At 34.3% G+C, this 13,074-nt stretch overlaps 1 protein-coding gene across 4 annotated transcripts in view; it reads left to right on the forward strand.

Annotated features, from left to right (window-relative positions):
• LOC150109260 (uncharacterized) overlaps positions 1 to 13,074 on the forward strand; it is a 251,177-nt gene that overhangs the window by 178,088 nt on the left and 60,015 nt on the right. The gene's annotated exons all lie outside the window — the stretch shown is intronic.

Raw genomic sequence — 13,074 nt, forward strand, 5'->3', positions numbered from 1 at the left:
AACATTCCTTAACATTTTATGACTGAATGAAATGAATGACATATATAATTTCATTATTTATGTCATTCATTTTTCATTATTTAAAGACTTCATTTCTTTGGATAAATAAATCATTGGTTTAGCACAAACTATCATTTTGTTGATTTTTTATGTAAGATTAATATGGTCAAATTTCATTTGTTGGGAACATAACCCATGCTTTTATCATTAATTTCATTTCCACTCAAATCAATTTCTGCTTTATGAGTTTTTCACTTTACAAGCTCATGCTAAGAAGGAATTAATTTGTAAAGTCAGGAACTACCTGTATACTGCATCTGAGTACACAGATATACTACATTTATATACAAATCTCAGTTGTGAAAATATTTCACATGCAAACTTTGGATAAAGGCTTAAACAAGAAATTTAAATTAAACTTGTAAGTTTAATTTCAATGAAAATAGTTCTCACACAAAACTGAATATTATCGAAAAGATTATCCAAATGCTCTGCCCATGCAAAGTGCACAGATACATACTACATCTATGTATAAAAATATATAGATAAAGATAACAATAAAAACATAATTGAAAGGGCAAGATACCACCATAGTTTCCTGTCTTTCAGTTCTTGTATTTTTATTATTATTATTATTATTATTATTATGTGACACCTCCAGGGAGTCCAAAGACTCATCGAGGGAGGGCACGTACTCTACAGTTCTCTGTCTCCCCCAGCTACTACAAATTGCAAATATCATCATCTACATCAGGCGTGGCCAACTTCATTCTGTATGAGGGCCAACATATGATGAGTGGTAGCATCACAAGCCGTACACTTTTAGACAGAACTTAAATAAAAAGAAACTCTGCATTTTTTCAAGGCAATAGTTATATGTATTGAATTACTATATTTATTAAATCATTTTACTACTGGGAGAACAATATAAAATACTTGATTGATTTAAATGTAAGTTGTTAAATTAAATTTAATTACATATTTCTGGTTTTTTTACATGTAACACAACTTAATGAAAACACTGTGGGCATTCATGTGTGGCAACAAGTTCATCAAAGTTGATTTTCAATCATGATGTATTCGTAACAAATCCTGAAGGTGGTCATCAGTCAGTTGGCTTCTTTGTGATGATTTAACTGCCCTCATAGTTGAGAAAGTGCATTCACATATGTATGTGCTTCCAAACATAGATGCAATTCTCAAGCTGAAATCACTCAATGCAGGATATTTTTCCCTTGGTACCAGTTTCCAAAAGTCAATGCCTGTCTCCACCCTTGACTGGAAAAAGGGGTCACTTTGAAGGTCACACAACTCCAATTGAATAGTGTCATGCAGCTCTGAAATGTCGCATTTCATTTGGTTGTTAAATAATATCAGTTGTGGATACATGTCACCGAAGTCAGAAAATTGCTTACTGAATTGCTCGCAGTGAGTCAAAAGTTGCTCTAACATTGGCACAGAAAACTTGAAGTCAATGTCATGGCTCTCCTCCATCAATTCCCTGCAGGAAGGGGAATGTACCAAATTTCCTCTGACTAGGGTGAATTTAAAAACTTTCAGTCGACTTATGAACCCATCTAGGTGTCCAACTAAATCTGAGATTATTTGGTTACGTCTCTGTAACTTCACATTGAGATTTATGTGGTGTGTGATGTCTGTTAGAAAGGCGAGTAAGCTCTTAAAATGAGAATCACATAGTTTTGTGATTAGTTCTTTGTTTGTCTCCTCATGTTCCTCTAAAATCTGTTTTATTTCCTTTCTCAAAGTAGAAAACCATTTCAAACAGTTCCCTCTACTTAGCCAACGTGCTTCTGTGGACAACACTAAATCATCATATTCTGCCTTCATTTCTGTTATGTCATGACAGTGTGTCATGACATAACAGAAATGTGCAGTGTGTCAAGGCCCGATTTCCACCCTTAATTAGATTTACACACTTCATTACAGTTTTCACAACATCCTCTATCTCCAGAATTTTACCACAGAGAACCTCTTGATGTATAATGCAGTGCAATACAGGGTAATTGATTCCAGCCTTCCTTAGTAAGCCAACTAAGTCTGTTTGAGTACCAAGCATTGATTTGGCACAATCTGTCACAATAGCTGTGAGATTGTTGATGTCACCAGTACCATTTACAACCTTCATTACTGCATCATAAACGTCTTGACCTTTGGCTGTGTTATGCAATGATTCTAATGCTATAGCTCTTCATTAATAATAAAGTCTTTGGAAATAGTTCGAATGAAAATTAGAAGTTGAGCTATATCTGTTATGTCAGTTGATTCATCCAGAGCCAATGAGAAGTAAGCTGAATCTGTAATAACACTTTTTAATTTATTTAATATGTGAGAACCTATTTCCTTGACTCTTTTTGTTAATTACAAATTGAGTCAAGGAATTTTTAACTCAAAATGAGTCTGGCAATTTTAACTTCCCCAAATGTACATGCCATTTTCACAGAACAGTGTTTTACAGATTCCCTTTGATATTGATCAAAGGGAATGATTCTTTTGCTTTTGCTATCTCTGCACTTACAACAAACAGTGCCAAGAGTGAGCTTTTTTGTATTGATGTTGATTTAGTAAAAATACATTTCTGAGCACTAACCTTTCTCTTCAAATTACGTACAATTTTAGTACATACTTATCCAATGTATTCTTGGTATTAAGCGGTGGTCCTGTATGTAGTGGCATTTGAGGTTACATTCCTTGTGCACAGACAATACTTGCAAACACACAAGGCCCTGTGGTTTGTTGTTGTTATTGTTTATAAACAGAAATTCATTTTCCCATTTCTCCTGAAATGACCTGTTTTCTTCACAGATCTTACGTTTCTTACTCATAGTACACAAAGGCTGAAGTAACTGACCAGGGGACACAAACTGCAACAATAACACTGTTAACTGTGAAACTGATCACTGTAACCAGAGCAGAGCAAGTGACTTTCAATGGTGCATTAAATTTTAATGATGATATGATTGAGACATTCAGATTACTGAAGGGTTTCTATAGGATTAATTCAGAGGATATTTTTGAGAACAGGAATGGTGGTGGGAGGACTAGGGGCGATCCATGGAAGCTGGGCAAGAGTGTGGTTAGTATGGGTGTTAGAGCTAGGTTTTTACTTTTAGAGTGATGAATGAATGAGTGGAATAAGCTGCCAGTCTGTTGTAGGTGCTATGACTGTGAATGAGTTCAAGGCAAAGTATGATAGATACTGTGTGAATGTTGAATAGTTGATGAACATGATGTTCAGGGCCTCCCTCGATGAGTCTAATGGAGTTTCGCCTAATAATAATAATAATGATAATTACTCTGGAGCACATAGAAATCTGCCACTCCCACTACTGAAACTCGCACAGAGAAGCAGTAGATTTTATAAATTGAATAATCTTTTTAAAGCAATTTTGATTCCGTGTTGAGAATATAAATTGTTTCCGTCATCAAAAATAATGAACATAACTAGTATATCAATCAGAAAATCTGCCGGCACAACTAATAGCTAAATTGATAATACATATCATTTAATATAGTTTTTATCCTGCCATGGGCCTGCTGTTGGTCACCTATGATCTACATCAACGCATTACATCTACATCATCTATGCCAATGTGATCTACCACCCACCACCATTACCACTAGTATTTTCACAGATCATGTTCTTATTGTTATCTTTTAATGATTTCACTCCATTCTCTCTTCTTTCCTATATAACCTAATGTTACTTGAATGTTTCTCTAGCCTTTTTCAGCATTCTCTTCATTTAGTAATTAACTGCATTGTCCTCCCATCAATCTATTTTTCTTTCTACTTAACTATTAATCGTAATACTACTTTGGGGGGAAAAAAAGTCAACATGATTACCGGTTTATATTAATTTGGCATGTATATATATATATATATATATATATAGCCTGTACAATTCTTTATTATTCCTTTAAAGAACTTTAAAGGAATACTTTAAAGAACTGATAGTTTTATTTCTTTGCATCTCTATCATATGATCCTAGTTTTCTAAGATCCTAAAATTTAAAATTTGGAGAAAAGAGCAAAGCTAATAATGACTAAACATACACACATAACCACAGTAATAAGATTTTTTAATAAGTAAATATTTCGTCCTAAGTATCATAGGCCATCGTCAGTACAATTAATTCGAAAAATACTAGGAATCACATATAATTAAAGCGTATGCTTACAATGGAATTCCTCTATGAGTGCAGTTGCATTTTAAAGAATTAAATTAAAATATGTCTAAAAGAAAAAAAGATTACATTAAAATGAGATAACATATATAAAAATTATTTCACACAATTTAGGATGACAATTTCCCAAACTTTAGGGATAGTAAGAACGTCATTACGGTTCAAACTAGGTCTGTGACATAGGGCTTCAACACTTTCTGTATATAAACTTCTTCTTCGTCTGTGATCTCTTATGCTTTTAAGCATCGAGATTTTGCCAAAGAGATTTCCATGCTGTCCTGTCCAAGGCTTTTTCTTTTGCTTCTTTCCAGTTAATTCCCTTCTTTTCCAATTTTTCTTTAATTTCCTTTTGCTAACCTTTCCCAGGCCTGCCTATGTTTCTTTTTCCTATTTTCTGGCTTTCATATACAGCTTTTGCTATTCTTCCATTCGATTAAGATGTCCGAATCACCTCATTTGGGCTTGTGTTATGAATTGGTTCAGAGGTGCAACTTGAAGGCTGTCTCTTATAGTTTGATTTCTTATTTGGTCTAGTCTTGTTTTTTGTGCCACCTTCCTAAGATATTTCATTTCAGTTGTTTGTAGTTTATTTGTGTTTCCTGTTGTTAAACACCAAGACTTGCAACTGTATGTTAATGTTGGTACAAACACTGAAAGGTACACCTTTTTGGTATTCCGGGTAACTTCTTTCTTATCTAGGAGTGGGCCTTTCATTGCATGGAATAGCTTTGTTCCCCCAGTTATCCTGTTGTTAATTTCTGTGTCTAGTCTACCATCTTCTTATATATATGATCCCAAGTATTTAAAGGAGTGAACTTGTTCCAGTTGATGGTTCTCTATTTTTATTATGTGTTTTGATTGGTTTCTAGATATGATCATTGTTTTAGTTTTATTTATATTTATGGTCATATTTCTTTTCTTTATTTCTTCATATCAAATGTTGATGTTGTACTGCAAATCTTCAGCTGTATTTGCTAGAATCACTACATCATCTGCAAAAGGCATGTGTGAAATCCTGGTTTCTTTCAGTTTCCTGTATCCTAGGTGGAACTTTTTTATTTTTGTTTGGCATGCCTTTAAAATTTCATCCATTACTATAATGAAAAGAAGAGGAGTGAGGATACAGCCTTGCCTCATCCCTACATTTGTTTCAAATTCTTTTGATCTATTATTGCAGGTTCTTACATAATTTCTATTACTTTTGTAGAGGCTTTGTATGGCTGCTATTAAGTTATCTTGTATCTTGTTTTTCTTTAATGTTTTCCATATTAAGTGTCTGGTAACTCTGTCAAAGGCCTTTTCTAAATCTATAAAGCATGCATATAGTTCTTTATAACATTCCAATGTTTTCTCTGATATTTGTCTAAGACTGAAGATTCTATTTTTTCGAAAGCCATATTACATTTCGTGCAGTGTATTCCCTATTTGGTTCCTAAGCCTCTCTTCTAAAATACAGGCATACAATTTTCCTGGAATGCTTAAAAGTGAAATCCCTCTATGATTTTCACATTTACGATTATCTCCTTTCTTAAATATAGGAATTATTATTGCTACTTCCCAGTCTTTGGGAATAATTTTCTTTTTCCATACAACATTGAATAGATGTAAAAGAAATTTTATGGCTTTCGTTCCTAAATTCTTTATCATTTCTGGTGTTATTTGGTCATGGCCTGCTGATTTGCCCACAAAATTTGCCCGCATTTGCTGCTAACAGTTCATTTGCATGAACTTCCTTACTTTGATCTTCTATTTTGCTTGCATATCTTGCTCTTAGGGTTCTATTTTTTCCGTGTCCTGCATCTTCCAATAATTCTTGGAAGTACTGTTTCCACCTTTCATGATGTCTTCGAAATTTGTGAGTAACTTTCCATCCTTATTTTTGATAAACTTTATGGGGCACTCTTTCTCTGACCTCATTCTTCTTAAAACATTATAGAAGAGTTTTTGGTTTCCTTTAAAATTTTGTTCTAAAGTATGTCCGAAGTCTTCCCAGAATTTTATTTTCTCTTCTTTCACTAAGGTTTTAACTTTATTTCTTTGGTTGTTGTATAGTTCTCTATCAACCTGCAGCTTTGATGTTAAGTATCTCTTCCACAATTGCTTTTTCCTTTTAATTTCTTCTTTTAGTTCTTCAGTCCACCAGGGTGTTTTATGTTTCTTCTGTTTATTATTTAATGATACACCACAAATTTCTTTGCTTGTTTCTAGAAGAAGAAGTGTTTTGAACCTATACCATAGGCTTTCTACATCTTGGTCTTCATATATCTCTTTTTCTACTTCTTTCATCTTCTCTTCTATTTTACTTTTATACTCAATGGCTGTTTCTTCTTTCTTTAGTTTGTAGTTCTTTATCTTAACATTTATTCCCTTGCTACTTTTTCTACATTTTTCGACTTTTATTTTATGGATCATTTTCAATACTAATAAGTAGTGGTCACTGCCTATTTCAGGACCTCTATAGACTCTTGCATTTTTTGAATACTTCCAGTACGATCTGCCTATGATGGTGTAGTCAATTATAGATTTTTCATTTCTACTGGGCTCTTTCCTGGTAAACTTATGGATTTCTTTATGCTTGAACATAGTATTCTCTGTTACTAAATTATTTATAAGGCAAAGATTTATTATTCTTTCTCCATTATTATTCCAGGTTATTTCTTCTTGTGATCCCAACACTCGTTTCATTTCCTCATCTACTTGATTCCCTACCTGGCATTAAGGTCTCCTAGTAGTATAATATGCCCTTAAAATTCTTCAGTTGTATTTTGTAAGAGTTCAAAGAATGCTTCTTTATTAGCATTATCATTTGGGCCATATGCAACAATTACAGTGAATACTTAGTTATCTGATTTAAAATCTATAGTGATTGTCAACAACCTTTCATTTATTAGTTTAGTATTGTAATAATATATTAATATAATACTAAATTGCCATTTAGTAATATATTCTTTAAGATCTGGTTTAATTATGCATGCTACCCCTTGTTTTCTCCATTCTCTTGGGTTTACCCCTGAATAGAAAAGTATATATATATATATATATATATATATATATATCCATCTTTCATTTTCTGGCAACCTTGACTTTTCTTTTTTGTTTCTGTGACTGCTAGCAGAATCCAATCTCAATTTTTTTAAATTCATCTATTAATTCGTTTTCTTTTCCATGTAGCTTTTTAATGTTCCAATGTCCATATACCTTTTTCCTCGCTTTGTCGTTAACCATTTAGGCAGTTCAGCTATTCTTTGTTATTTCTTTTAATGGACAAAATTTTAAGGTGTGTAGGGGGATTAGCCTTCAGCACCCGAATCTGGTGGTGGGACTGCCACCTTCAAGGCCCCCAGACCAGCCTATGAGAGAAGTGCTACCCTGTTGGTCACGTAGGAGGTATTTTATTTCCCCTCCATAGTAAACTGTGACAAGCATTCCCCAATCCGCCACCAGGGGATGCGCCCAATGGGGGTTACAGGTGTCCCCACACCGGCTTTATATAAATGTTCATGTTTATATGAAGATCTATGTAGAAGTTTGGTCTTCTTCCAATGGATCCTATGGTTAGGGTTTTCAATTCCGTGTTGTGCGAGGCCTGATATATCATTATAAATCATTAATAACCAGAGCACACAGATTCTGCTCTTCCAAAGAATACTTAAACAAAAATTGAAAATAATCAAAAGTACAGCCATACAAAATGGATACAATCCAAAAACAACTAAAAAAAAAATTATCAGTCACTTTCCCACACATCAACCTAGACAAGAACAGACCCATAGGATTCCCATACGTTATGTCAAAGGCATCTCCAAACATCTTTCAAAAATTATGAAGAAATATAAATTGGCTGCTGCCTACAAACCAATCAACCAAATCTACAATTGGTTACCTTCTCCTAAAAACAAACTCTCACCTCTGATGCTACCTGGCATGTATGAGGTCCCATGCTCCTGTAAATTGTCCTACTATGGACAGATAGGTAGATACATTAGCAAATGCATTTCAGAACATCAAGACCATATCCGTCTTATCAAACTGCAGAAATCAGGACTCGCACAACATGGAATTGAAAACCCTAACCATAGGATCCATTGGAAGAAGACCAAACTTCTACATAGATCTTCATATAAACATGAACGTTTATATAAAGAAAGTGCTGAAGCCCTATGTCACAGATCTAATTTGAACCATGCCTTTGACATAACGTATGGGAATCCTATGGGTCTGTTCTTGTCTAGGTTGATGTGTGGGAAAGTGACTGATAATTTTTTTTTTAGTTGTTTTTGGATTGTATCCATTTTGTATGGCTGTACTTTTGATTATTTTCAATTTTTGTTTAAGTATTCTTCGGAAGAGCAGAGTTCCCTAAAGTCTGTAAAATTGTCATCCTAAATTGTGTAAAATAATTTTTATATATGTTATCTCGATTTAATGTAATCTTTTTTTCTTTTAGACATATTTTAATTTAATTCTTTGAAACGCTACTGCACACATAGGATTCTATTGTAAGCATGCACCTTAATTGTATGTGCTTCCTAGTATTTTTCAAATTAATTGTACTGACGATGTCATATGATACTTACGACGAAATATTTGCTTATTAAAATATCTTATTACGTGGTTACGTGTGTATGTTTAGCCATGAATGCTCTCAGGTTTCATTATACAACAAAGCTAATAATAATGGCAAATACCTGTTGGATTTCTACTCAAGACCTGGACTGGTTATTATTAACACCACGTTCTAACATAAAAATGTGCACAAATTCACATGAAGAGAAGAGGCAAGGAATTAGAAAAGTCTCATTGACTATATTATTGTTGATAGTGATGTTTTCTCACTGGTGCAGGACACTAGAGTGTAGAGAGGATTTGAAACTGGAAGTGATCACCATTTAGTTTTGAGCAGAATAAAATTGAATTTCATATTGAAAAGAAGACATGTAAGAAAGTTTTAAAGAGAATAAAAGTTTGAGTAGCTCTCTCAGATGTGAACTGTAGACTAAAATATAGAAACATTATTCAAGAAAAAATGAAATAGTTTGAGAATGGGAACCAGACCTTGGAGATTCAGTGGCAAATCCTGAAGAAAACATTGATTTATCCAGCCAGAGAGGCATGTGGTGAGGTTGTTTGCAATTAGAAAAATCATAACTCCATAGTGGACAGAGGAACTTAAAGAGGCAGTGAAGGAAAAGAAGAAAGCATATCAAAAGTTCCTGGCAAATATGTAAGCTCGTGCTCTTAGAGAATACAGAGACAAATGTAAGAAAGCTAAACACTCTGTAAAACTAGCTAAACAAAGATCATGGGAAGAGTATGGTAAGAACATAGAAAATAAATATCAAGAAGCTAGCAAGATATTCTGGAGGTTGTTGAAAATGCTCAAAAATGGAGGAAAGAGTGCTATAAAAGGAATTAGAGATGATAAAGGTGACATGAAAAGTGGAGAATAAGATATCCTTGATGTATGGAGTAATTACTTTGAAAAACTGCTAAATGAAACAATCATTGACAGCACAATGGTACAAAAAACACTGACCAGTGTTTATTTACCACTGTGCTATGGAAAGGTAGCTGGAGTAGATGATATTCGACCAGAAATGCTCAAGTATGGAGGTATAAGTCTTGCAGTCACTTCACTCCATAGTTCAGAAGGTCTGGACAAAGGGATGAATTCCAGATGATCGGAGTAGAGCTCTCATAGTACCCATGTACAAAAAGGGAAATAAAACTGGATGTGGTATTTCCCTACTGAGTGTTCCTGGTAAGATTTATGCAAGTATACTTGAGAAACGGTTGAGAAGGATTGTGAAAGGGAAGCTTGGTGAAGAACATTCTGAATTCAGGCTACATAGAGGCTACCAGGATCATATTTTAATTTTATGACAAATAGTTGAAATCATTGGAATATAACAAAAATTTCGATTTAAGTTTTGTACATCTGGAAAAGGCATATGACAAGATACCAAGAGAGAGAAGCTATTCAAAACATTACAGTTGTGTGGTGTCAATGGGGCATTATACCAAGCAATACTTAGTCTTTAATTGAATTGTAATTCAACAGCTAGAATTGAAGAAAATACAGGAAAATGGTTTAATGTTAAATCTGGTGTGAGATAAGGATGTACATTATCTTCTCTGTTATTCATCATCTATATTATGACATCAAATTATGAAGGAAAGTGGTATTAAACCTGATATCGAAATTGCAGATGTTAATCTCAGCTCTTTTCTTTATGTAGGTGATGTTATACTTCTAAATAAATCTGCTACAAGTCTGCAAGATTCCCTGACTAAATTGAATAACCGTTGTAATAGATATGGTATGAAGGTCAGCAATAACAAGACAAAGACAATGAAAATAGGCAGAAGCATTGAAAATATCAACTGCATTTTGAATGGAGAGCATATAGAACCATTTCAGCTACTTAGGCATGATTTTTAATGAAGATGGTAAATTAAATATGGAAATAGACAACAGAATCAACAAAGCTGGTATGGGGAAGTCAATTGAATAAATTTATATAGAATAAGAGAGAAATTAGTCAAAACTCCAAATGAGCTGTATACAACACAGTGTTTAAGCCAATTTTAACTTATGGATCTGAGAGCTGGGTTAGAAATAAAACACTTGACCAGAGACTAAGAGACCGCAGATATGAGCGTTGATGTAAATTTTTGAGGGTAATTGTAAAAATATGTTATTTATTAAGTTTATTACATATTTTAATTTCAATCCTGTCTTGGGTAAGGGGCTATGACTTAAAATTACTACTCACATAATTTAGCCTATTCTCCTTAATCCTTAACCTTCCTTACTTTCTTTGTTTGCTAAGCCCCCCCCCCTTTTCTTTCTTACCCTTGCTCTTTGCTCCTACCACTTGTTAATATCTCATATTCCATTTTCTGATTTAAAGTACAATACTTGAAATGAATTATTTGGTAAAATTTTCAATACAGTTAATTTATATTCAGATAAAAGGAGTCTTACATTACGATAAAGAGCCAAAAATAATGAGGGATTTATTATCCCCTGAACTTAAGGAGTCTTACATTAATTTTTCTACATTATTTTGGCCTAAAAACCCTGTAAAATAGAGTTTGTAAATAAATTAAGTTAATTTATTGCATGAAATTTTAAACTGAGAAAGATTAGGGACATGAACAGATGGCATCAATGTCAATATCGTACTAAAAACGAGGATATTAGGAAAGAACTTGACATTGTTATCAGTTCTAATCTCAGGTGGTATGGTCACTTAAACAGAATTGGAGAGGAAAGATTAACAAAACAAGTGTTCTCTGCCAGGTTGGCAGGAAAAAGACCCAGAGGAAGACCAAGGTATAGGTGGATTGATACAGTAAAGAGTGCCTTAAAAGACAGAAATATAAGATCTGATAATGTTGGAGTCTTGACAGGTAACAGATTGAATTGGAGGAAAATTGTCGATAGGAAGTTGGTGGGGATGTAAGTTTTTCATGTAGTAGTATTATATCTTGTACACACCTTGAGGGTACATGGCAGGAATATGATGATGAGTAAAGGATGGGGGTGGGGCAATGATTAATTCGATATACGAGGGTGTGCTTTTCAGCACACCCTCGTATATCGAGGTGATAATCACCAAAAAAGGAAGTGAGGTAAAATCTCAATCGAGGTGTTTAGCAGAACTTTTCAGTGCCCCCCCCCCCATGTGTGTGTGAGTGCATGCGCATATATGTATGCATGTAAACTAATGTCTATATTTCAACATATGCATAGCTCACTGTTAATATAAACGTCTCAGTAATTGCTATTATCACAAAATTTTCATGGAACTTTGCCCTGGGGGCAAACAAGAAACTTAAACTTTGTTAAGTCACTTTAGGTCTCCAAATAAGTAGGGTGGTGGTCTCATACTGGGCAGTGAAAACTATATATCACCTATCCATGTGTAGAGGCTTAAGTGCTGTGAGGACATCATATTGGAGGCTTAATGGATTGTGTACAGCACTCTGAAAGGATTAAAACAGATTTAATACTTCCTATATATTTCGTCTCAGTAAATGAGACATCGTCAGGGATTACAAAAAAACTAATGTAACATAAAAACAAATAACACACAATACTAAGCCCAACCACGTGGGTGACACTAAAGTCCTATCTAGGTGGAGCGCCCTCTAAGGGTGGTTGTAGGTGGCCTGGAATGTAAAGTGGGACCTCTCGTGCAAGCGTTTCCAAAGTCTTAGGAAGCTTAATTAAGCTTGACAAGATTTGGGAAACGTTTATGAAGTGCATATACATATGCACTTCAAACTTTGCATAAGTTTGTTATCTCTCATGTGAACTTGAAACAAGTTCACATGAGCTGACCTGCATATGCATGCATCATCAGAAGGGTAGTCTTTGTGGAGTTTTCTGGCTACTAAAACTTTCCAGATGCTCATGGGATATGGTCTTCAATAAATTTATTACCATCATATGACAAGATTTCATGATGAGTTTCTGGTTGTCAACTTTCTTCTGCATTGTTCTGTTATTCCTCACGTCTCTGATCTCATTTGATCAGCTTTACACTTCACATGCAAATTTGTTTGCTTCCACTTGGATAAAGGATTAAACAAGAATAAGTGGCCAAATGGTTAGTGTATCCACTCTCCAGCCAAAAGGCTGCGGCATCAATTCCTGCCGTGGGCATGGATTTGTGATTGTGAAAATACTAGTGGTGGTGTGCAGCAGATGGCGTTGGTGTAGTTGCGGTTCATTGTAGTTAGTAGATTGAGTAGCGGAGAAGAATTATAGAATAGGTGATGAGCCTTTGGACTCTGGAAGTGCCACGTAATAATAATAATAATTTCTTGGTATCTTTAATATCACTTATGCAGTGAAACC

This window comes from Typopeltis vanoorti, chromosome 2 (assembly GCF_054136105.1).
Source record: "Typopeltis vanoorti isolate ZY-2024b chromosome 2, IOZ_Tvanoo_1.0, whole genome shotgun sequence".
NCBI classification, from domain to species: Eukaryota; Metazoa; Arthropoda; class Arachnida; order Uropygi; family Thelyphonidae; genus Typopeltis; species Typopeltis vanoorti.